Below are 26,632 nucleotides of genomic sequence, written 5' to 3' on the forward strand. Positions count from 1 at the left end.
TGACACCATCCAACCATCTCATCCTTTGTCATCCCCTTGTCCTCCTGCCTTCAATCTTTCCCAGCATCAGGGTCTTTTCTAATGAGTTGGCTCTTCGAATCAGGTGGCCAAAATATTGGAGCTTCAGCTTCAGCATCAGTCCTTCCAGTAAATATTCAGGGTTGATCTCCTTTAGGATTGACTGGTTTGATCTTGCAGTGCAGAGGATTCTCAAGAGTCTTCTCCAACACCACAGTTCAAAAGCATTGATTCTTTCAGGCTCAGCCTTCTTATGGTCCAACTCTCACATCTGTACAAGATTACTGGAAAACCATAGCTTTGACTATACGGACCTTTATTGGCAAAGTGACCTCTTCTTTTGAATACACTGTCTAGGTTTGTTATAGCTTTTCTTCCAAGGAGCAAGCATCTTTTAATTTCATGGCTGCAGTCACCATCTGTAGTGATTTTGGAGCCCAAGAAAATAAAGTCTGTCACTTTTTCCATTTTTCTCCATCTGTTTGCCATGAAGAGATGGGACCAGGTGCCACGATCTTAGTTTTTTGAATGTTGAGTTTTAAGGGAGGACATACGTGAGTTTTATTGAAGTCATATGGGGAAAGGTGTGGCAATTCTTTGCAGTAAAATGTTCTTCAGAACACAGAGGAGATATTTCTTTCTTTTTCATTAAAAATATATATTTACATTTTTATTGGCGTATAGTTGAGTTACAATATTATATTAGTTTCGCTATACATATAATAAAATGATTAAGTATTTTTAAAGACTATACTCCATTTAAAGTTATTACAAAATAATGGCTATAACACCCTGTGCTGTACAACATGTTTTTATTTCTTATCTATTTTATATATAGCAGTTTGTATCTCTTAATCCCATAACCCTATCTTGTCCCTCCCTTAGAGGGAAGGTTTCTTAACCTTTGTTGGTTTCCATGGTTACAGGGCTTAGGATAAAATTAAACATTTATCTCAGATGTTAAAGAATCTGCCAGCAATGCAGGAGATCTGGGTTCAGTCCCTGGGTGGGGAAGATCCCCTGGAGAAAGGAATGGCTGCCCACTCCTGTATTCTTGCCTGGAGAATGCCACGGACAAAGGACCCTGGAGGGCTATAGTCCATGGGGTTGCAAAGAGTCGGACACGACTGAGAGACTTTCATTTTCAGCTACATATAATATACAAATTATAGTATATCACTATTACATAAAAATATTATAAACTATAAAAACAACAAATAAAAATACATAATGCATATAACATATGTAATATATATACTGATATGGGTATACACACACAAATACATATAATAGCTAGCATAATGTCAGTTGCCTCTTTTGTATCAGAGAGGTGACAATCAACTTTACTTTAGTCAGATAACTGGTGGCTCAGAAGGGCAACCATGGCTCACATGCACCAATAATTATTTCATCAGCACATAGGTTTAAAATTAAAACATGAAAGCCTTAAGTCAGTGGTTAAGTCCAGATCCTATCAAGCTTTATGTTTTTACAATGGGCTATAGCCGCACATTTACCTTTGATGGAGTCTGGGCCCTGGGAGTATCTAAATTTGCAACTCTAATCAAGAGAATCATGGGCCCACTCTTTGAGGAATGTGGACAAACTGGATCATAGTTAGGAAACACACATGCAGATACACATACACACTGATGGCCAGGGAATAGGAACAATGGCCACTATTTGAGGAATTTGGAGCTTTAGCTAGAGAGGAGGGGGCAGGGGAAGGATGAGAGAGGCCATCACAATTATCTCCAAATATTAGAAAAGTTGCTGTATGGAAGAATTAGGTTTGCTCTGTTTGGTACCAAAGGGTAGTAGTAAGACAAGTGGGAGGAAGTTGCAAGGAAATCTACTTACGTGTCAGCATAAGGAAGAGGGGCTTCCCAGGTGGCGCTAGTGGTTAAAAAACCTGCCTGCCAATGCAGGAGACAAAAGAGACATGGGTTCCATCCCAGGGCTGGGAAGGCACGGCAACCCACTCCAGTGTTCTTGCCTGGAGAATCCCCATGGACAGAGGAGCCTGGAGGGCTACAGTCCATAGGGTCACACAGAGTTGGACATGCCTGAAGAGACTTAGCGTGCACACATGCATAAGGAAGCACTTTCTAACTGAGCTGCCTTCAGAACGTGGGCTCTCCCCATCACTGTACACTTTGCCACAAAGCTGACTGTGGAGCTGCCGGAGGGGATCTGACGATTGGATGGATGTGCTGGAATAAGCAGTTTTGAAGTTTCTTTCCTACTGTAAGACTCTGATTCTGTGAAATACAGTAAAACTCCATTATTTTGGCCTTAATTGATTTAGAATTACTTTAAATCCTGTTAGTGGAATAGGATGACTTTTTCCTCTATAATATTTTAATTATTTTCCAATATTGTAATAAATGTTTTCTGAAACATTTAGAAAGATTTTTTAACTATGTAAAGTCAACTAATAAAGTAATATTTTATTGTTGATTATGTGTATGACACTATTCTAGGAGTTTTATGGAGTAATAATAACAGAAATATAGAAGGAACATACATTCCTCTGGGAAAGACATGATTATATGGCAAGATGAGATAAATCCAGGATGCAATAAGAGAATCAGAAATTATGTTTATTTATATTTTATATGCTTTAAGTGAAATTAGAACATGCCTGTGCATGCTAATTGTCAGGATAAGCTGTTAAGAGGTTGGTCAGGTGACTATAATGAGCATGGTTTACAAACTAAGTATCAAAACACAAATAAAAGATTACTAAGTATTTGAAACCAGCCTGTTAGAAAAAGAAAGTCTATAATAACTAAACAAACACATTGAAAAGAGTCATCATGGACAACTTTAAGTAGGAGGATGGTCTCAGATTCGTCCTTGACTGTTGGCTGTGAGAACAGAGCAGGCTGGAGAGCAGTTTAGAGGTGGGAATATGGAGGGTGGGGATCAGGGATATCATGTAGGTTGTCCTCTTGAGGGAGGTGCATGCCAGGAGTGGAGGGGGATAGGATTATTGGATGGACTCCCTGTGACATTGAAAACAGGCAGAGAGGTTTGTACTCAGTAGGGAGCCAAAGAATGAAATGATGTGAGAAATTTAAAAGACCAGTTCCTAGTTCATTCTCTGGGTGTTCACTGAGCACTTTACAGCACACCAGGCACGTTCAAGATGCTGAAGATCCCCATAACCTTAAGGATTTATAATTAAATGGATGAGAAGGACAAGGAAACAGTGTTATAATTCCATGCCATAGTCCTGGAGAGACAGCAGGGAGAGTGTTGGGTGGGATTAGTCCCACTCCAGTGGCAGCAGCTGTAATGCCATGGAAGGCCTTCAGGTGAAATAGTATCTGAGATGCATAGGACAGGCTTGTTAGCAAAGTGAGCAACACATGCAAACTGAGCTGGAGAGTAAGTGGGCAAGGGCTGTAGTGTAGGACATGGTGGGACATGTGAGGTGATAGGTGAGGGTGAGAGGTGGATCTGGCCAGGGGAAGAAGGGACTTACATAATACCAATAACAGTGAATTAGTATTCTTTTGCTTGTTTTTTTAATTTAATTTTAACTGGAGAATGATTGCTTCACAATGTTGTATTGATTTCTGCCTTACAACAACGTGAGTCATGTCTGTTTGTTTTTAGGGTGAAGCAAGCTGCAGGAGTGAATGAAACTGTGGAATGACTGAGAAGTTAGAAGGCAAAAGAAGGAAGCTTGAGGAGCCCCCTGGTTTCCTCTTATACACAGATAATCATCTCCTGCATATTGATCATCTGCTGTCAAAGCAAAATTCCAGTAGACCAAATTTTAAATGCTTCCTTGCTGGCTCAGACAGTAAGGCATCTGCCTGTAATGTGGGAGACCTGGGTTCAGTCCCTGGGTCGGGAACACCCCCTGGAGAAGGAAATGGCAACCCACTCCAGTATCCTTGCCTGGAAAATCCCATGGATGGAGGAGGCTGGTAGGCTACAGTCCACGGGGTTGCAAAGAGTCGGACATGACTGAGCAACTTTAAACTTTAAATCTTCATACCAAGGTAACAAAATATTCATTTTCTTCTTTTTGTTTTTACTACAAGAATTGGTAAGATTTCCATTTAGGTTAAAATGCCTTCCCAGGATTGGTTAATAAATGTGGCATAGTCTTACATGAAAATATTTGTTATTAAAAATGATGCCATAGGACAATCTTTAAAGATGTGGGGAATCGTTCATGTTTTATTAGAAAAAAAAAAGCTGCTATCTATGATTTTATTTTATTTTAAAAGAAAAAACAAAAAGATTACTCATTCCTCATTTCTGAGTCTCATTTTCCTCTTCTGTAAAATAAATGTATTAGATTAATGATGTCAATGACCCTCTCTAATTATAAAATTCTGTGACCTAGAAAGAATATCTTGTTTTCCATTTGCCTTCCTATGTATATTCTCTTCTTCCTTCCCATTTTACAGATCTGGAAAACAAACAATAGTTCAATAATAAAGTATTTATATACCATTATTTAACCTTTAAAATTCTGTTGTCTATTAGTAGGTTATGTGCTACTACATAGAAATAGATATTTGAGTATTTATTGTGTACTTAAAACTTTGATAAAATTAAGAATTTTATAAAGAAATTCTACCTTCAAGGAATTTATAACCCAGCTGGAAAATAATAGAGATTCAGGTATACAAGCATGAATAAAAATGCTAAGTGATAAAAAACAATAGCAACATTATACATTTCACCACTGCATAGAAACCAGAGAAGGATCCATGAGCTCAGCATATACACAGATTTACTCCTGAGGCAACTTAATCAACAGAGACTCCACCAGTACCACTGAGGTCCCACCAGCCCTCCCAGAGCTTTCAGGTTCTGGTGGGGATGGTCATCCCATAGGCCTACTGCCCCCCATCACACAGCTGGAGGGAGCTGGCCTGGCCTGTAGTAGGGTGCTCCTCTTTAGTCCTCCCGTCTCCCTGAAGAGGATCCTGCCTGCTGTATCTCTCTTCCCAGCCTGACCCATTCATCCTCTCTCAGAACAAATCCAAAGGTGGAGCAGGGCTGCTGTGCTGCTGGGCCTTCTACTACCAAGTGCCGAAGCACCTCATGCCAGAGAATTATAGTCACTGATTTCATGGCGCCATCAACCAAGAGCAGAGAAATAGCAGCAAAGTCTGCCCTTCACAGGTAATTTCCTTTTTCCCTTCCCCAAGCTTGTTACCATAAGGGCATGGCCTATTTATTTACTCTTAGGCCTGCTCAGAGGAGCCAAGATTAATTAATAATAGCTCATTGGTTTATTTTGATTCCCAAAGTAGTGATCAAAATATTGTGGCTAAAGTCTTGTTGACCAGTACAAAATTATCTTAAATTTATTCCAAATAATATATTTGAAATTAAAACATAAGAATGACTTGTAATTTCTTTTTATCAGCCCAGATTATGCTACCTTAAATCTTAAAATACTCACTCAATAAAATTATATGAGTTGTTCATTTGTATTTATATTCATAAAATGACATGTATTCATATTTATTATATATAATTAAACTTTATAACAATAAAATGCCAGAAGTCTGTAGAAAAATGAGTAAAGGACTCAGAGTGAGAAATCCATGTGGTTAATAAACAAACATAAAAATGCTTAACTAATGAAGAATTGCAAAATAAAACAATAAAATGATATTTTCATCTACCAGGCTTGTAAAGATTAGAGTTTTTTTTCTATGCCACGTGGCTTATAAGATCTTAGTTCCCCATTCAGGGATCAAACCTGGGCCCCTGGCAGTGAATGCACTGAGTCCTAACCACAGGACTGCCAGGGAATTCTCAAGATTTAAATGTTATTGAGGATATGAGGAAAGATATTTTCATACACTATTGCTTAAATTATAAATTAGTAAAAACTTTCTAGGGGGGCAATACATGTTCAGTTAAAAAAACCTATGTAACATGTTTCCTATTTCTAAGAAGGCCTAAGGAAATAATTAGACAAAGGCACCAAGCCATAACTGCAAGCATGTTCACTGTAATATATAAATAATAGTGAAAATAGTACTAAATGAGCATTAATATAGGATGAGGGGGTATATTTTAAAGACACAGACAGTGTTCAGCTAATTCATTAGCTACAAGTTGTGATGATATTTTCCATGAAAGCTTTGCTGAGCATAAGATAATTGGGGCCAGAAAGGTCAGTGAGAAATGTCTCAATTGCTTTACCATGGTGAGTTGACTATGTAATATGCCCTTAATGGAAATGCAACTTGCCAAAACTCTCTCCCAATCTTTCCTAGAGTCTACTTGTTTTTTCAATAAAGAACGTTTTCAATCTACTCAGAAATGGTAACTTTAGTACAAAGCTTTCAATTGTTTTGGAAGGCAAAAAAAGAAACTCTAAACTGGTTCAAAGAAACAAAGGGACTAGAATTTCTATTGAAACCAGATGTTCTCATTGTGGTTGTATTTTAATGGTTATCAGCAGTCAAAGCCTAAAGTCCACATCTTCAACATGGCCTAGCTAATGTGAGTCATCCACTAATGACTGGATAAGTTACAATTGCCCTCTAAATCCAGGGCCTGGCATCCATGGATTCAATCAATTGGGGATAGACTATGTTACATTGTTGCTGGCTTATTCTATGAGGTTAGGCCTACTATGATTTTCTGTATTGAACAGGTACAGACTTTTTTCTTGTCATATACCTTAAACAATATGATACAACAACTATTTATGTAGCGTTTAAAGGTACAACCATCCCTTGGTATCTGTAGGGTATTGGACTATATTATATTAATAATATCTAATATAGATATTATTAGTTCAGTTGCTCAGTCGTGTCCGACTCTTTGTGACCCCATGAATCACAGCACGCCAGGCCTCCCTGTCCATCACCAACTCCCGGAGTTCACTCAGACTCACGTCCATCGAGTCAGTGATGCCATCCAGCCATCTCATCCTCTGTCATCCCCTTCTCCTCCTGCCCCCAATCCCTCCCAGCATCAGAGTCTTTTCCAATGAGTCAACTCTTCGCATGAGGTGGCCAAAGTACTGGAGTTTCAGCTTTAGCATCATTCCTTCCAAAGAACACCCAGGGCTGATCTCCTTTAGAATGGATTGGTTGGATCTCCTCGAAGTCCAAGGGACTCTCAAGAGTCTTCTCCAACACCACAGTTCAAAAAAAAAAAAAAAAACACACCACAGTTCAAAAGCATCAATTCTTCAGCACTCAGCTTTCTTCACAGTCCAACTCTCACATCCATACATGACCACAGGAAAGACCATAGCTTTGACTAGACAGATCTTTGTTGGCAGAGTAATGTCTCTGCTTTTGAATATGCTATCTAGGTTGGTCCTAACTTTCCTTCCAAGGAGTAAGCATCTTTTAATTTCATGGCTGCAACCACCATCTGCAGTGATCTTGGAGCCCAAAAAAATAAAGTCTGACACTGTTTCCACTGTTTCCCCATCTATTTCCCATGAAGTGATGGGACTGGATGCCATGATCCTCATTTTCTGAATGTTGAGCTTTAAGCCAACTTTTTCACTCTCCTCTTTCACTTTCATCAAGAGGCTCTTTAGTTTCTCTTCACTTTCTGCCATAAGGGTGGTGTCATCTGCATATCTGAGGTTATTGATATTTCTCCCAGCAATCTTGATTCCAGCTTGTGCTTCTTCCAGCCCAGCATTTCTCATGATGTACTCTGTATAGAAGTTAAATAAGCAGGGTGACAATATACAGCCTTGATGTACTCCTTTTCCTATTTGGAACCAGTCTGTTGTTCCATGTCCAGTTCTAACTGTTGCCCCCTCACCTGCATACAGGTTTCTCAAGAGGCAGGTCAGGTGGTCTGGTACTCCTATCTCTTTCAGAATTTTCCACAGTTTATTGTGATCCACACAGTCAAAGGCTTTGGCATAGTCAATAAAGCAGAAATAGATGTTTTTCTGGAACTCTCTTGCTTTTTCGATGATCCAGCGGATGTTGGCAATTTGATCTCTGGTTCCTCTGCCTTTTCTAAAACCAGACATATATAATGTAGATATTGTTAATATAAGTCATCTAATTTAAAGTATAAAGGAGGTGTGGATAGGTTATATGCAAATACTACGCCATTTTTATAAGATACTTGAGCATTGTAGGATTTTACTATCTGTGAGGGTTCTGGAAGCAATTCCCTACAGATACCAAGGGATGATTGTACTGGTGTTTTGTGTGTAAGAGGGTGTGTGTGCAAAAGAAACAGATACTATTCTAGCAGCTTCTCTCTGTGAAGAACTTGCTATGTGCTGGGCCCTATGTGTAAGCATCTATCCAAACATATAGGATCAAGTGTTTTCTGTATTATATAAATGAAAAAGTAGAGAGTATGAGAAGTTAATGGCTTGCTTAAGGTCATCCAACAGGGATTTAAGCCCATGGCAAACTATAGCCTGGCTCATGCCTTCCATATTGTGCAATCTCTCCACATTTTATAGAGAAGAAGAGATATAAGAAGAAAGGGTCATAACGAGACTGATAGTCAACTGGCAAACACCAACATGGCCAAAATGACTTTCTAAGTGTTATTTCTGTACTAATTGAAAACTGCTTTCTATCCTTAGCCTCTCTCTGCCCCCGAGTGCTCTTCCACTTTCTTCCTATGAGAACCTTCCCCCCCCCCTGCATCCCCCCACTGCTCCCCGCCTCACCCCATGCAGCAACTAGAGGGGCTACACCTGGCCCAGCAAGGGGCTTCAGGGAGCCTTCTGTTTGGGCAGCTTGGGGACTATTAAGTCTCTGCACATCACACGGGAGGAAAGGAAATCCTAGTGAGGATAGGGCAGAGGGAGCAGCTCTGGAAGTTACAGCTTTGTTTGCCATGTGTCACCTCTAGCTACTGTCTCTTATACTTTAAAGGCTTCCTTCCCATCAGTTATGAGTCAGTCCCATGTTCACTTTTTGCTGCCACCCAGGACCCAGGCATGAGGTTTGATGTTTCCATACAGCCTCTTCTTTCCTGGTAGCATTATTTTTTCACATTCTGCACTGTCAGCTCCAGAGAACAGCCAAACGTGATTGTGGAATTTGGGGGAATTTCATCAAATCTAAGGCATTGTTAGATGCCTGTTCACCATTGTGTATATATAATATATACATAAAGTATCAGGAAGAAAGAAAAAACCTGTCAACTAAAATGTGACACATGAAGTGCTGTACCGTTATGAGTCAGTCACACTAACCTCTTGTTTTGAAATTTCTTTCAGCTATTCAGAAGGATTGGGCAATGTCTCTGTCACAATAGGCAATCCTTCTGTACATGTCTCTGTAATAGAACATAATATAGATTCATCTACCTGTGGGTGTCTTCCTTTCTTAGGTTCTGTAAAGACCATGGCTGGTTTATTCCTTTGCTGAAAATAGGTAAATGTGGTCATTACTCCTAAGAGGAATATTTGTATCTTTAATACCAAATTTGCATTCTACTATTGTTTCTATTTTCTGTGTGTTTCTAAAGAAACATTTTCATATTAAAGTTGAATTGTAATGTAATCATATTGCAGATATCTTAAATGGTGATGAAAACTTAGGAACTATCAACCGTGCGTATAACTCAATTAAGGTGACAATGATGTGAACAGCCAAGACCAGGCACAGGCAGGGACAACTCTGTCGTGATTACTATCTGACCAGCAGTGATTATAAGACATATTCTTATTTCAAAGATTTTAAACTTGAAAATATATTCATCTGATTAAACTTTGCCATGTTTATTTGATATCAGTCAATTAAACATTGCAGGTGCAAAGACTGAGACTCAGAGCAGTTAAACACTCTAAGGTCACAAACTTCATAATTGACAGAGCCTAGAATTAAAATCCAGGTCTCCAAAACCTATGCTTCTTTTCATATAACTTTATTATCCAAATGGGGAGAAAAGTCAGCCCTCTATGAATACTGAGGACATAATTGGTGCCCCCAGCAACATTTACTAGTAGAATGTCCCATCTACAGCTTTGAGGGGGCTTCGCTCTTAATAGCTTGCACCTGCAGACTCCTTTAGAGTGCTACCACAGGGCTATGCAAGCAGTGATGCTTCTCATAGTTGAAATGTAATGGGAGTTTTCATGCCTTCAGGGCAGCCAAAAGTCAATGACTAATGCAGGAGTAGAAAGCTCAGCTCCTTTGCCTTGAGGCAGGACAGATTCTGTGATGATCAGAGTTTCACGACCAGGCTGAGGCTAGGACTTCATCAGCATGGCCTGGCTTTTTCCTCTTCCTTAACCCGCTTCTCCACTCTTGTACTTTCTCCTTGGAGCCTTACCTTAATAAATCACTTGCACATCCATCCTCATCTCAGGGTCAGCTTCTGGAAAACATGACCCAAAATGATGTAGAAATGAGTGAATAAGGCAACATCATATGTTGGATTATAGAGTCCATGGAATTCTCCAGGCCAGAATACTGGAGTGGGTAGCCTTTCCCTTCTCCAGGGGATCTTCCCAATCCAGGGATTGAACCCAGGTCTCCTGCATTGCAGGCGGATTCTTTACCGAGTTATCAGGGAAGCCCTTCATAATGTCAATGGAATGTGCTAATTGAGCCTGCCTTCATCACTCTTCCAGTCCTGGGGTAAGTCCTACATTTCCTGAATTTCACTGTTACAGTTCTGATGGAGTAACTCAACTTCTATCTTCAAGTTCTAGGAGCTTTAGTTCTAATGGAGACCTGCCTACTCTGGGTCCTTTTGGACTCCTGGTCCTCCTTATCCTTATTCATGCTCAGTTGTGTCTAACTCTTTGTGATCCCATGGACTGTAGCCTGCCAGGCTCCTCTGTCTATGGAATTTTCCAGGCAAGAATACTGGACTGGATTGCCATTCACTACTTCAGGGGATGTTCCTGACACAGGGATTGAACCTGCATCTCTTGCATCTCCTGCTTTGGCAGGGAGATTCTTTACCAGCTGCACCACCTGGGAAGCCCCTGGGTCCTTCTGGACTGCTGGTCCTAAGGATGATCTTTGCCACTTTCAGTGTCAGTCACTGGGGTGGATGGTCTCTGAAACTGCCCCTGCTGCTGCTGCTGCTGCTAAGTCGCTTCAGTCGTGTCCAACTCTGTGCGACCCCATAGACGGCAGCCCACCAGGCTCCCCTGTCCCTGGGATTCTCCAGACAAGAATACTGGAGTGGATTGCCATTTCTTTCTCCAATGCATGAAAGTGAAAAGTGAAAGTGAAGTCGCTCAATCGTGTCCGACTCTTAGCGACTCCATGGACCTACCAGGCTCCTCCGTCCATGGGATCTTCCAGGCAAGAGTACTGGAGTGGGGTGCCGTTGCCCATTTTCATTCTTGTCATTATTCAGGCCCAAATCGAGATTATTCTAGAGGCTGAGTCCCTGTGCTCCACTTTTGAGATCAGTAAAGTCTGAATTTTCCTTTCCTTTTCTTCTTATAAACAGTATGTTTAGAATCACACAGTGCTGAAACTGCAAAAATTCTGAAAGTACATTTGGCCAACCACAGAAAGGAAGTAACAAGCTCAAGGTCAAAAAAAGAGCTGGAAAACTATGTCTAGAAACCACAGTTCTGTTTCTTCTACTGCCATGCCCCTGGCTCTAGAGTTAATGTATTTCTGAATAAGACACAGAACAGATCTGATTTCAGGGAGGACTATTTTCTTCATTTTGTGTGAGAAATTCAAATCCCACTTACATTTAAGAATACCTGAATTATTCTCCCTTACAGTTCTCCAAGTCCACATTTATCTTTCAGGGAAGAAACCTAATCCTTTCAGTTTATATCTGGGATGCCCTGGAAGCGCCAGTTTACTTGTTGGGGCCCAGATAATATGCTTCTCTTACTCGGGCCTGCTCTGTGGAAGCGCTGCCTCAGAATTCTATCATCTCAGAATTTGATCCCTACTTGCTTGTACCACTAGGAGGAGCAAAAGGAAAGCCCAGAAAGAACATTGACTGAAAAACAATGACACTCCAGGTTTGTGCTGTGGTAGCCCCCCATTTCAAATCTTTTCTGGGAAAATAGAGGCTAATTTGCTTAGGGCTAGGAATTTAAGAGCTAACTGATTTTGGATGTCATTTACACGTAATAATCCTACACAGAGAAAAGCTGTGGTTTTTCTCTTTAACAATGTCTTCTGAGAAGTGGGAGATCCGTGCAGCTGTCTGATGACATCACATATGTTGTTTATCCTCTCTGAGTCTCACTTACTCTACTTTTACAATGGTTATAACAACACTTTTGTCTCTTAGCTTACAGTATAGGGGGGAATCACCTGAGATCATTATGAGAAAGCATTTTTTAAAAAATTGAAGTGTAGTTGATTTATAATGTTTCAAGTGTACAGCAAAGTAATTCAGTTATTATATATTCTTTTCCATATAGGTTATTATAAGATAATGAATACAGTTCCCTGTGCTATACAGTAGGTTCTTATTTTTACCTATTTTATATTTATTAATGTGCCTCTTTTAATCCCAAATTCCTAATTTTTCCCTTCCCTTTTGGTAACCATAAGTTTGTTTTCTTTGTCAGTGAGTCTATTTCTGTTTTGCAAATAAGTTATATTTGTATAATTTTTTTTTAGATTCCACATATAAGTGGTATCATACATTATTTCTCTTTCTCTGTTTGACTTACTTCACTTAGTATGATAATTTCTAGATCTATCCATGTTACTTCAAATGGCATTATTTCATTCTTTTTATGGCTGAGTAGTATTCCATTGTATACACACACACACACACACACACACACACACACGATATGCCACATCTTCTTTACCCATTCGTCTGTCAATGGAAATGACAGCATGTACTTAAAATACATTACCTTCTCTTTGGTCCTTACTTTCTGCTGTGTGATATTGGGCCTTAATGAGTGAATTAGATAAAGCATTTTCCTAAACTTCAATCACTCATATGCCACCTTCATGATTTTTACCATATCCTCACATTATACATACTATCATCAATTTAACATTCATATTTAAATAAACTGACTAGGTAAATGTAAATATATTATTAAATATATAATTTGCTAGGCAACTCAAATTATTTGAAACAATAATATCTGTGAAAACCCAGGTTTGAGTTGGTATTTACATTTATTCCTAATATGTATTAAAATGAAAAAAATTCTGTCTACAATCATCTATTTAACCCCAGTAAAGGTTGTGTTGGCTGGACCTTTGTTTTGTCTCCCCATGGCTCCGGGCTCCACAGAGGGAGATGATGTAGAGGGACCTCTCTGCAAAGTTGCTGGGAGAAATTTCCATAAAGCCCTTACTCTAAAAAAAAAGATATTCTGCACTTTGGAAAATGAATCACCTGTGTATGTTGGATTGCTATTAGCTCTTGGCAGCTCTCAGCTAGTGTACAAGGTGTACAGTGAACCTGTCACAAGAGGGTGGGGAGTGTTGTTAAATTTTGATGACCACATACCAGTTAATTCTTCCTGGGATTCAGTAGATATGTAGTTTGTTATATGAGGTCTGTCAGCTGGAATAGGCTGAGGGGGCTGTGTGACATGATGTACAATGGCAGAGAATTTGCTTGGATGTGAGATATAAAGTCATTGCCTTAACAATGCGCAGTAGAGCCTGGTCAGGTAGTAAAACGGTCTTCTCAAATAGTAGTGGAGTGCTGAAGGTGACAAACAGAATTGCTGCTTTGACAGTCACAGTGACACTGTTCCACTGTAGTACAAGTAAATTGTAGTTCTTGCTAACTAGAGTTTAGTATCGTCTGAAGGCCTTTCAAGTGTGCCAATGGTATTCAAACATGTCCTCAGATTAAAAAGGCTCAGAACTGATGGCATAATACTTTAGGTGGTTACAATGCATACATCTGCTTAAAATAGAGGCCCTTAACGGTAGTGTTACTGGTGGCAATTTCAGGAAAACTTGCAAGCCAAGATATTAGTGTAAGAAGAAATTCTCCCTCAGTCTGATAATCTCAGTTGTTAAAACATTCTGTTTATATATTACAGATGAGCAATTGGTAGAATCAGAGGGGGAAAGACCCATTTTGCTGTTAGGAAAGAAAAGTGAAAGTTGCTCAGTCATGTCCAACTGTTTGCAACCCTAAGGACTATACAGTCCATGGAATTCTCCAGACCAGAATACTGGAGTGGGTAGCTTTCCCCTTCTCCAGGGGATCTTCCCAACCCAGGGATCGAACCTAGGTCTCCCACATTGCAGGCAGATTCTTTACCAGCTGGGCCACCAGGGAAGACTTTGCTGCTAGGGGTATTCCTGAATGCCTTTTCTGTCATTTGCTATCAACTGGCACTGAATTGGGGCTTCCCTGGTGGTTTAGCGGTAAAGAATCTGCCTGCCGTGCAGGAGATGCAGAAGGTGCGGGTTTGATCATCGGGTAGGGAACATCCTTTGGAGGAGAGCATGGCAACCCACTCCAGTATTGTTGCCTGGAGAATCCCAAGGACAGAGGAGTCAGGCAGGCTACGTCTTTGGGGTCGCAAAGAGTCAGACACGACTGAAGTGACTTAGCACACATACACAGCCCTGAATTATTTGAGATTAAGTCTACCATCTCTGCCTAATTCCAGTTATATATTCCCTAATTTACTTATTTTCTTATTGAATTAATTTTGATGAGATACATTTTTCTAGTCAGTTGTTCCCCTAATCTGTTTTCAGTTTATTGCCAACAAGGTGTTGTCAATAGTCTCTTATTTTCAAAAATCTTCGTATTTATAATAATGTTCCCTTGTTACTCCTGATACTGTCTATTTATGCTTTCTCATTTGATTTCTTTACCAGCTTCCCAAGTTTTGTCGATTTTTTAAAAAAGTCTTCTAAAAGAGCCAAATTTTGGCTCTGTGGATTCGCTCTACTTTAGCTTCTTCATAATTCATCTTTACACCACATCCCCTGGCATGCACTGCAATATTTATATGTGAAAAGTCCCCTAATAACTCAAAGCTGTTGCTCTGAATAAGTGAAAATTCCCCCAATCTGGGAAAATTTTTAAAAATTTCTGGGTGGGCATGTTTTCCTCTTTTTGTCTACTTCTCTAAACTTGTTTTAATATTATTGCTTGAATGCTATTTCTTTGGACAACACTTTATGCAGTTATGGGTTTGCTCCCTCTCAGTTTTGCTGCTGCTGCTGCTGCTAAGTCACTTCAGTCGTGTCCGACTCTGTGCGACCCCATAGATGGCGGCCCACCAGGCTCCCCCTTCCCTGGGATTCTCCAGGCAAGAGTACTGGAGTGGGTTTCCAATTCAAATGGAACTGGTTTCCATTTCCTTCTCCAATGCATGAAAGTGAAAAGTGAAAGTGAAGTCGCTCAGTCATGTCTGACTATTAGCGACCCCATGGACTGCGGCCCACCAGGCTCCTCCGCCCGTGGGATTTTCCAGGCAAGAGTACTGGAGTGGGGTTCAAATCTGAAGCACAATAAGAAAGCTATGCTTTAAGGGCAGTCAGTGTGGCAGATTGGTGTGGTTTATTCTAGAGAGCTCAGGCTCAAGTTGAGCTCTGAAGATGACTGGAGTTTGGATATGCAGTGGGGTGGGGGCATGAATGTGGCGTGTGTGAGTAGCAGTGAGATGATTTCCCTGAAAAGAAGAAAAAAAAAAAAAAAGCCTGGAGATTCAAAGTGATCGCCTTCAACTGGCCTCATCTGGGCCCCATTATCTCTGGCTCTCTGTGTCTTGGAGGCTCAGGCCATCTTTCAAAGCCTCAAGTCTGTGCTGTTCCCTCTCACCACATGTCCTTTGAACACCCTCTTCCCCCTGCTTGGGACTCTCTTCCCTGCCCCTGCCACTTTCCCCCCACTTTATTTCTGTTCCTTCTCAGAAATCTGTTTAACCTCTGTCCTTTCCTCACAAATACTTTTCTGATTCCCACAAAGAAGGTCAAATTCCCCTACTGCAACTTATCATAAGTGTAATTTTTTTTGGTTGTGCTATATGGCTTGCAGGATCTCAGTTCCCCCACCAGGGATTGAACCCAGGCCATGGCAATGAGAGCCTGGAATCCTAACCATTATGCCACCAGAGAACTCCCACAAGAGTATAATTTTAGGTTAATGATGTGATTCCATGATTGGTGTCCTTCTGCCTCTCTGGCATACAAACTTGAGGTTAAGAACTACGTCCTATTTTTTCACTTGTGTCCAGTGCCTTACACACAGTAAACAGTCAGGCAGCAGTTGTTTGATTTTCTCTCATTTGTTAAGTAGTTAACATGACTTAGTTGTTAACATAGTTAACAACTTGTTAACTAGTTAATGGCATGCTGCTGCTGCTGCTAAGTCGCTTCAGTCGTGTCCGACTCTGTGCGACCCCATAGACAGCAGCCCATCAGGCTCCCCCGTCCCTGGGATTCCCCAGGCAAGAACACTGGAGTGGGTTGCCATTTCCTTCTCCAATGCGTGAAAGTGAAAAGTGAAAGTGAAGTCGCTCAGTCGTATCCGACTCGTAGTGACCCCGTGGACTGCAGCCTACCAGGCTCCTGCATCCATGGGATTTTCTAGGCAAGAGTACTGGAGTGGCTTGCCATTGCCTTCTCCAAGTTAATGGTGTAGAGAGCTGCCAAGTCTATCTCCAGAGGTATAATGTTCAGACAAGAGCTACTTGACCCAGGATTGCTCAGAATTTCAGAGGCCTATGAGGCCTATGTTATTCCCACTTATTAAAATAAATGAAGAAATGCTAAATGACTTGGAAAAACTGTGGTATTTTGAATGTTTACATTGAGACAATTACTTTAACACATACAATGCATAATACAATATAATTATGCTGCCCTAAATAATTATAGGGTTTATTAAATTATCCTTTCATTGTACTCAGGCAGTGTGGACTGGATTGGGGTTCAAGCATAAAGGCAAATGATGCTGTCTTTCTTCAACCCCATTACTGTATCTTTTGGTTCAACAAGATACCTCCTTTACTTGAGGCACTTTGTGGAAATGACGCCCAAGCCTGACCACCCCTACCCCACACAAGGATATTAACCTATCCAAAGAAAGAACCTTGGGAAAGGCAGAGATATGGATACAGACTCTGGCAATTTCTCTCCTGCATGGTTTTACACCCTAATCTGGGAACACACCCAGTTCATCTGCATGAAGGTTAAGCTCTGCAGATGAGTTGAAAGTGTTCAACAATCATATCTCCTCGATGCTATGAGCTCCGTGACCCTGAGTCCAGGATCACCAAACAACATGTGATTTAATCTGATTTCCAGTGTTCATAGCACTGTGATCCAGGTCATCCTCTATAATTTCCCCTCACTCCCACTGAATACACTTAGAATATTGCTGCAGAAGATAGTCACTACATCCAGAAATTCTGGGAATATCTAAACCACCAGACAATTTCTCAGTCACAGGATTTGTTAAGGATTAAACAAATATAAAAAATATTGTATAATACATACTTCAAAAGTAGAGGTAGATAGCACATGTACTATGAAAATTCTTGGGTTAATGTCAGTCTTTAAATGTTGTTTACATCTTTTCTTCTTTTCCTTATAGATGAATGAGAAACCTTGAGATCATTTATTGTGTGACTAGGAATAAATGTCTTTAAGTGGAGTGTTCACAGTCTTTTTTACCCACTAAAAAGAATTCTGAGTCTAGCAACTCCCACCTCTACCTTTCTCTGAGAGTTGAGGAGGATTCTGTCTTTGCTAGGCTGGTTTCTGGGCTCTGTGATGCAGAATGGGGACAATAGTAGAAAACAGAACATAGAAGAGATGGGTTGGGGTGTTTTCATAGAAAAGGCCAAAATTACTCAGAGGAGAAAAAAATTAGAGAAGATAAAAGGGTGGAAAGAAAAGAGAAGAAAATCTAAAACTATGAGGACCTTGACTTTCTATAAGGAGTTTTGTAATTGATGGTTGAAGGCAAGAAGACAGAATATGGACTTGATGGGCAGTTCTTTCCCATGTAGAGGACACTGAAAGTGGTAGAGGTGAGAGAGAAGGCAGTTTTAAAAATACATGTATTAAAAATACACCTCCCTATACTTGATGCTTTCTGAGAGGGATGATATTGATGATTTTATTAATATTTACATTAGTTTGGTTGCTGGACTATTGCACTGAATGCCAGACTGCTCTGAGGTTGGGCTTATTTGGTTCCCAGTTCGATCCTTGGGTTGGGAAGATCCCCTGGAGGAGGGCATGGCATCCCACTCCAGTATTCTTTCCTGCAGAATCCCTATGAACAGAATAGCCTGGTGGGCTGCAGTCCGTGGGGTTGCAAAGAGTTGGACATAACTGAGTGACTAAGCACACACAGCACAGTTCTATTTGAGTTAGAATTAGATATTGGAATAAGAAAGTTGTTTCCTCATTTAATTGTCTTTCTTCTTTTCTCAGGCTTTGGATCTTTTCTCCTGATTTGGTCAGATTATGACTTTTCAGAAAGTTGTTGGCTTGGATATAGCTTAGTGTCCTAGCCTGAGTTCTCCCAAACCAGATCCTGAGGGAAAGGTTTGAGTTCAGGTAGATTATTTAGGTATGTGATCCCAGGGGAAGGGAAACAGAGAAGCAGCAGCCACCACAGGTATGTGGCCACTGAGTCTGGCACCGGTGTGGATGACTGTGCTCCATCCTGTGTGGCCTTCTGAGGTGCTTTAAAGATGTCTTAAAATTGTCCTCTGGGGAAATGAACAGGGAAAGCATTTATTACTGGTTCTAATTTCTCCTGGTTAAGTATGGCCTCATAGGATTCAATTGTTCTGGGCCTTTGGCTGCTGCCTGCCTGAGGACTGAGCAGTATTAAAAGATAAACTGAGGCATTTAAAACTTTTTAGGAGTTTATCTGTGGAAGAATTGATTAGAATCTGGCAGTACCAAACCAGAGGTAGTTAGGAGCACTCTGCTGGGAATGGAGCTGGAGCTGGAACTGTAGAGAGATGCTTTACAGAGGAGATGAAGAAAAAAAAGGAAATTACTTAATTGGCTATAGCTTAAAGCCTGGTTGGCTGCTCGTGATTGGTTTTGGATTTTGTGACCTTGGGCTTTTACAAGCTTAGATTTTGGTTTGCTTAGTAGGCCACCTTGGCTTTAATGCCATCTTAGTGGCCTCCTTGTTCAATTAAGTTAATAGTAGGTTCTCATGGATGTCCTACTTCATGAGGTTAGAGAAGCCCCAAGGCCTAAAGCCAAGGCCCCCTGGTGTGGAACAGAGACAAGGCAGCCTTGGCTGGACTTGCTCAGGGCTGGTCACAGTCTAGAACTGGTTGTAAGCAGTGGTGTGTGAAACAGTGTGTACAAGAACAGAGACTCCTCTGGGGACAGGGCAGAGTATAGTCCTGGACTGTGTATGTCAAGGAGAGCAGTGAGAGGGAAGATTGTTGAATGAAACTCTGTAGACTTACGGGCTGAGCAAAGAATACAGACTTAGTCCCAAGAGCAGTGGGAAACAGTGAAAAGTTGATGCAAAAGAATGACCCAGCCAGATTCGTGTTTTAAGAAAAGAAGCTAACCCTGGTCACAGTGTGCAGGGTGGATTAATTGGGGTGGATGTGGTATGTGGGGGTGTGGTAGGGGTTGTTATGGAAAGTGTGAGAGCTATTGGAGCAAACATACAGTCCAGGTGAGAGACAGTTAGGATCTGAAATCAGGCTGGCCGGAGGGGGTTCCTGAGAGAGCTCCAACAGGGAAAGGCTGGCCAGGAACTGACTCAGTGATAGACTTGTGACCTGGGCTGAGTAGAGCAGAGTCTCACTCCCTTTGAATCACAAGCTGTAAGGAGGTGACCTCAAATCTAGGGCTGTGTTGTTCTCCATCATACTGTACCTGAACTCCTTTTAAACACTCTGATTACTGTTGAGAAAAACAATCTTTCAATACCTAATAATGAACATAACATTGTGTTTGTTTTGTTTTTCTCCTAGGGCTGCAAGAATGAGGCCAACACACATCAGACGCTGGGGGGTATGGGGCGTGTGTGTGTGTGTGTGTGTGAAAGAGAGAGAGAGAGAGAAAGAGAGCCCGTGCATGACTTGCTGTGGAGTTCCTGCATCAAGTCTACCCCCAGGCCTGCTCTAAACTCTACTTTTCATGGTTTGATGGTTTGTTTATATGAACATGTAATTTCCTCTTTTTGGCTTAAGCTGCTTGAGTTGAGTTTCTCATAATTAAGAATCCTGACTGGAATAACATTTTTGTGTCTAAAACTTTTTTTCTATTTCAAATTATTTCCTCAGCATATATTCTTTGAAGGGAAAGTAAAAGGTTCAAAATAATCACCAAGTTATACCATATCTAGAAATGTATGCCTTATTTCACTATACTCTTACAAGTATTGAGTAATATAATTTTTAAGCCTTTGTTAATTTCTTAGGTTAAAAAAATATTATTTTAAATTACTTGTTTTTAAATGCTAGTTGAAAATATTCCAATTCTATTTGTTTTATACCTTTTTTTGGCAAATCGTCTAATTATATCTTTAACCTGTTGTCTTTATTGGGGTTCAAATGTCTTTGCTTTTTTAAAAATCAATTTTTATTCATTCTCTCCAGGTAAAGCCTATTAATTTGCCTGTCATATTTATCTCAAATATTTTTCCTAGCTTGGTTGCTTGCTATGACTTCTGTTCATTATTCTTTTGGAGTTACAGAAATTATAAGATGTTACATAATCAAGTTGGCATTTTCTTTTACAGCTCTTTGATTTAGCAGAAAATAAAGGAGACCTATTTTCTGTTCTTTAGTCTTTATGTGCTGGCTACAAAAAAAATTTTTTTTAAGAAATGACTTTTTAAAATAGAATAATAGTGAATGTGGCAGCCATGGAGGCTCTGCTTGGACCTCACTTGAAGAAGGAGATCACCTTTCATCTGTGAGGAGTGCAGTGAGCTGACCCTCTCTAGTTGCAACACCCGAGGATCTGCTACAATGTTTGAAACCACCCTCTTCCCAGGCAGCTCCCAGCCAATGACTGATCACAGCAGAGGGACTTGACCTGGCCTTTGCTGGTCGATTGCTCTATGAGCCATCTGTGTGCTGGACTGCATTGTCAGATGACGTGAAACTTCTCAGAGCTGCACTGCAACCTGAAGCTCTTTCTCCCAATTTCCCTTCCTCCTGCCACTCTTCTTTCATGGGTGCCAGACCAACACTGTGGTCTGAAGGTTTTCCCTGCCTATTCCTGCTCCTTTTGCCCTTTTCACAAGTATTACCTGCAACAAGTAATACTTTTCACAAGTATTACCTGCAACAAATCTTTGGCATCTTTATCTTTGTTATGACATGTGCTTCCTAGAGAACATAAATGACAGTTCTTATTTAAAAAATGAAGCGATTCAGAGAAATACAACAGAGAAAAGAACAAATCAAAGTAAGTCCTCCTGTTGCAACACATCCACTGGTGCACAGAAGTAGATGTAGAACTGCTGGGCAGCTGGCTGGGTGGAGACATGGCGCAGGGATTTCTGTGCGTTCTGTTCACTTCTTAAGCTCACGTTAGAACAGTGTCTGGCATATAGTGGGTACTGACATGCTCGTTCAATGAATGGACAGATCAAGCAGTTTATTTTTAAAAAGTTTTACTGCAGTATAATTGACTACTCAAATAATTTTCTAAAAATGGGACGATACTATATTTTTTCCATTAAACAAAAACAATATTGAGTTTAATTTTACTTTATAAGAAGGAAAAGCTTTAGTAAAATAAGGAATTTCTGAACTGTAGAAAAGGTTCATTATCCCAAAAGGTAATGGTTTCTGGTAGCATCAATCTAAGATTTAAAAGTGTTTAAAAATTACCTAACATTTGATATTTTCAATAATTTTTCTAGACCAATTTTTGAATTCTGTCACCATTCCTTAAAAAATTCTCTGAGATTTAAAAAATGGATTTTAAGCCTATAAATTTATTTGTGATAAACTGATGTCCTTTCAATATTCATCTTAAAATCTAAAAACATAATATGTTTCTGCATATATGCAAATCTCTGTATCTCTTCAACTTGGATTTGCATTTTAAAAAATTATACATACCATGCAAATCTCTCATAAAAATAGTCCTACTTCTAGGTACTTTAGAGTTTGTGAGAATGTAAATATCATTTCAAAGCAATTACATGATAATTTAGAATAATACAATTTGTTGCTCTCTTGAACAATCCAGAGTATGAGGACCACAGAAGACTCGGAAGTGAAGAGCAAGTATTGGTAGCAGCACATCCTGTCAGATGGAGGCCTGCTACCCGCTCTCAGCAACTTCTTCTCACCTGATCCCCGTTTTTGTTTAGCTGGTCTTCTCCTTGTTGACAGAGCCTTTTTGCCACCAAAGGGACTAAATGCTGAATTTTAATATCAGCTTCCCTTGCAATGAGAATCTGGATATATGAGATATAAAAGGAAATGTGTTGAGTATCTAGGAAATATTGTTTTTTTCTTTAATAAGAGAGAGAGAAGCAGGAATAGAGCTCACCCCCCTCACTTTCTTCCTGTCTTTGAACATTAATGTGTGAGAATGTGATGCCTGGAGTTGTGACAGTCATCTTGCAACCATGAGGGGAAAGTAGATAGAAGCTCATAAAAGTGACTTGATGTCATCAGATCACTGCATCTATCAACTCTGGAATCATCTAATAGAATAATAGAATGTTACCACTTGCTCTGGAATGTGTCTTGTGTCTGTTACATGCAGCCAAAACCATATTACCTGATACACTTTCTAAATTTGCCTTTGCCTCTTTATGCTCTTTGTCATACAACCCATTTCTAGTTGATAGTCCCACTTTGAATGTCTCAGTGGCTTAGTTGGAGAAGGAAATGGCAACCCACTCCAGTATTCTTGCCTGGAGAATCCCGTGGACAGAGGGGCCTGATGGGCTGCTGTCCATGGGGTTGCACAGAGTCGGACACAACTGAAGAAACTTTGCATGCATGCACTGGAGAAGGAAATGGCAACCCACTCCAGTATTATTGCTTGGAGAATCCCATGGACAGAGGAGCCTGGTGGGCTGCCGTCTATGGGGTCACACAGAGTCAGGCATGACTGAAATGACTTAGCAGCAGCAGCAGCAGCAGCGGTGGCTTAGTTAATACCTCCAGATCTCACCATTGCTAGCTCTCTGCTATCCCATACATTTTTCCTCTTACCTCTTAATTTAAAGCACTATTGACTGGCTGATTCCTCTATGCCACCATTCCTTTTGGCTTCCAATACTTTAGCCACCTGATGTGATGAGCCGACTCATTAGAAAAGACCCTGATACTGGGAAAGACTGAGGGCAGGAGGAGAAGGGGACAACAGAGGATGGGTTGGCTGGATGGCATCACCAACTCAATGGACATGAGTTTGAGCAACCTTGGGTAGATGGTGAAGGACAGGGAAGCCTGGAGTGCTGCAGTTCACAAGGTTGCAAAGAGTCAGACATGACTGAGTGACTAAACAACAGTTGCACTAGGAACCACCCCATTGCTCCTGGGAGAATCGCCGCCATAGATGAGAAGATAAACTGGCTTCAGTGTGCTGTGACATTGAAATCCCTGAGAACCACAGGAAGAAAAATTTCGTAAGTTATTACCAAAAATGTGCATTACGTAGAAATTCAATATTAAACAATAAGAATTTTAAAGATACTGACTCCATGTACGAAAAACCAGAATTCAGAAGCAGTGTGGGAACCCATGGTGATTGTGTAGTAAAGCACTTCCAAGGACCCATAGAAAGTTGCTGAAATAAGCATATGTTTAAGCATCTTTAAAAAATAAAACTAAAAAAATGATTAAAGTAAATTTTCATTATTGTCTTAAAACCCAAGAATATCAAATGTGTTTTAAGGACTACTTTGTGGGGCTGGATTTCTGTCCAGTTTAGGAAGCATTTCAAAATGACTTTGAGTTTATTGTTAGTTTAATGGTTTTTACTGAGGACAACCATCTAAAGTCAAATTGACTTGCAGCTGGTTCATTTAGGGAACACAAATCCTCAGGAAATTTGTCAGTATAAAAGGAATAATTCTAAAGTCAATCTCTTCTGTTCCTTAAAGAAGTAGTTGATGATTGGTCCTTAATATTCTGAAGAAATAACTAGTTGTGGAAGTTATGCCACAGAATTTCTGGATTTTTCATGATAGTGAAAGGAAGGTAAAGTTTGTAACTTAATGCAACATGGTTCTCTGTGCAACCACAGTTTGAACAAACTTAAGTTTCAATTTCAGTTAAAAAAATGAGCTTGGACATCCCACCCAAGCATTTTCCACCAAAATGGAGCTGCAGGGAATTCTTGGGTGACCTCTTTATTGTCTAGATCTATTTTTATTGGGCTTTTACATTGCAGACTTATAAACTGCAAGAAAAAAGAGAGATGATGGATAGATCCAGTTTTGAAAGATGTTATCACCTAATAATAACATGTAAAATCTTAATCAAAAAAACTAAAATTTATGACCCTTATGAAATGATTGGCAATTTTAACAACTACTAAATATTTGATGATATATTAAAGGATTACTATTGATTTTTTTTAACATATGATCTGGGCTCCAAAATCACTGCATATGGTGATTGCAGCCATGAAATTAAAAGACGCTTACTCCTTGGAAGGAAAGTTAGGACCAACCTAGATAGCATATACAAAAGCAGAGACATTATTTTGCCAACAAAGGTCCGTCTAGTCAAGGCTATGGTTTTTCCAGTAGTCATGTATGGATGTGAGAGTTGGACTGTGAAGAAAGCTGAGTGCTGAAGAATTGATGCTTTTGAACTGTGGTGTTGGAGAAGACTCTTGAGAGTCCCTTGGACTGCAAGGAGATCCAACCAGTCCATTCTAAAGGAGATCAGCCCTGAGTGTTCTTTGGAAGGAATGATGCTAAAGCTGAAACTCCAGTACTTTGGCCACCTCATGCGAAGAGCTGACTCACTGGAAAAGACTCTGATGCTGGGAGGGATTGGGGGCAGGAGGAGAAGGGGACGACAGAGGATGAGATGGCTGGATGGCATCACTGACTCGATGGACGTGAGTCTGAGTGAACTCCGGGATTTGGTGATGGACAGGGAGGCCTGGCGTGCTGCGATTCATGGGGTCACAAAGAGTTGGACACGACTGAGCGGCTGAACTGAACTGAACTGTATAGCACTGTGGTTGTGTCCAGAAAAAAAGAGTCATTATCTTTAGTGAGCTATACAGAAATGTTTGTGGATGAAATGAAGGGATTTCTGAGAATGATTCAGAATAATAAGGTATGATACAGAAGATTGGGGTATGGAAGAAATAAAATTATCCATGAATTTGATAATTTTTGAACCCAGGTAATGGATAAGTGAGAGTTCATATTGCTGTTCTATTTTAGTGTTTGTTTAATATTCACTACAGTAAAAGTTAACATAGTTTATATCCTTTGGCAGCATTTAGGATAACTGTCACCTTGAAGAAGGCAATGGCACCCCACTCCAGTACTCTTGCCTGGAGAATCCCATGGATGGAGGAGCCTGGTAGGCTGCAGTCCATGAGGTTGCTAAGAGTTGGACACAACTGAGCGACTTCCCTTTCACTTTTCACTTTCATGCGTTGGAGAAGGAAATGGCAACCCACTCCAGTGTTCTTGCCTGGAGAATCCCAAGAACAGGGGAGCCCGGTGGGCTGCCGTCTGTGGAGTCATACAGAGTCGGACACGACTGAAGCGACCTAACAGCAGCAGCAGCAACAGTCATCTTAGTATTATTTTTCAAGGAATTGGAAACTCTTCTCCAGTTTGTTCTCCATCCTTAAACTGTTACTTTTCCTCAGAGCCTCCTTTCTTTTTATCCTTTTCCTGTTTCCTTTATTGTCTTATTTGCTCCCATGGCTTTTATTATCAACTGCATGCTGACAATTCTCAAATCTGAATCTCTCTGGTGTACCCAACTCTATCTCCTCCTGTATGTGAATCTCTACACATTTCTCAGCGTGGAGGTCTCAAAGGCACCTCAGGCTCTCATCTCCATCCCCACACCTGTCCCTTTTCCTCAACCACTCTCTCAGTGACTGCTGAGAATCATGGGCTTTTCTCTGTTTGGTTCACGCCCGTTATTCTAGTTCTTACAATTAGGGCTAGGCTGTGTCTTATCTTACAGTGATTCATTTTATGAATGAACTGAGTGCTTATTGAATGACCGTCAGTGGACATTCTATTATCCTGGATAGTATGTCTCACTGCTTTACACTGTGCCTGGCATAGAATTAACTGTCAAGGCTCTCTTGTTGACGGATTTTTTTGTTTTGTTTTATAATTAAAGAGCCTTTTAAACATACAGAATAAAAAAGATTGAAGAATAATAAGTAACGATCTGTGTACCACCACTCAGCTAAAGAAGTAAAAATTTAGGGATAAAATTCAAGACCTTGTATCCTCCATAATCCCATCTTTCTCCCTCCTTTCCCGAAGGCAATCAGTGTCCTCAATTTTTTTTCTTTTTCTGATGCGGTATGCCTGGCATGTGGGATCTTAGTTCCCTGTTGCTGTTCAGTTGCTGAGTCATGTCTGATTCTTTGCGACTTCATGGACTGAATGGGGCATGCCAGGTTTCCCTGTCCTTCACTATTAGTTCCCTGACCAGGAATCAAATTGTGCCCCCTTCAGTGGAAGGATGGAGGCTTAACCACTAGACCACTAGGGAAATCCCCTCCATTTTTTAAAACAGTGTTTTTTTTTGGAGAATAGTTGATTT

This window comes from Bos mutus, chromosome 2 (assembly GCF_027580195.1).
Source record: "Bos mutus isolate GX-2022 chromosome 2, NWIPB_WYAK_1.1, whole genome shotgun sequence".
NCBI classification, from domain to species: domain Eukaryota; kingdom Metazoa; phylum Chordata; class Mammalia; order Artiodactyla; family Bovidae; genus Bos; species Bos mutus.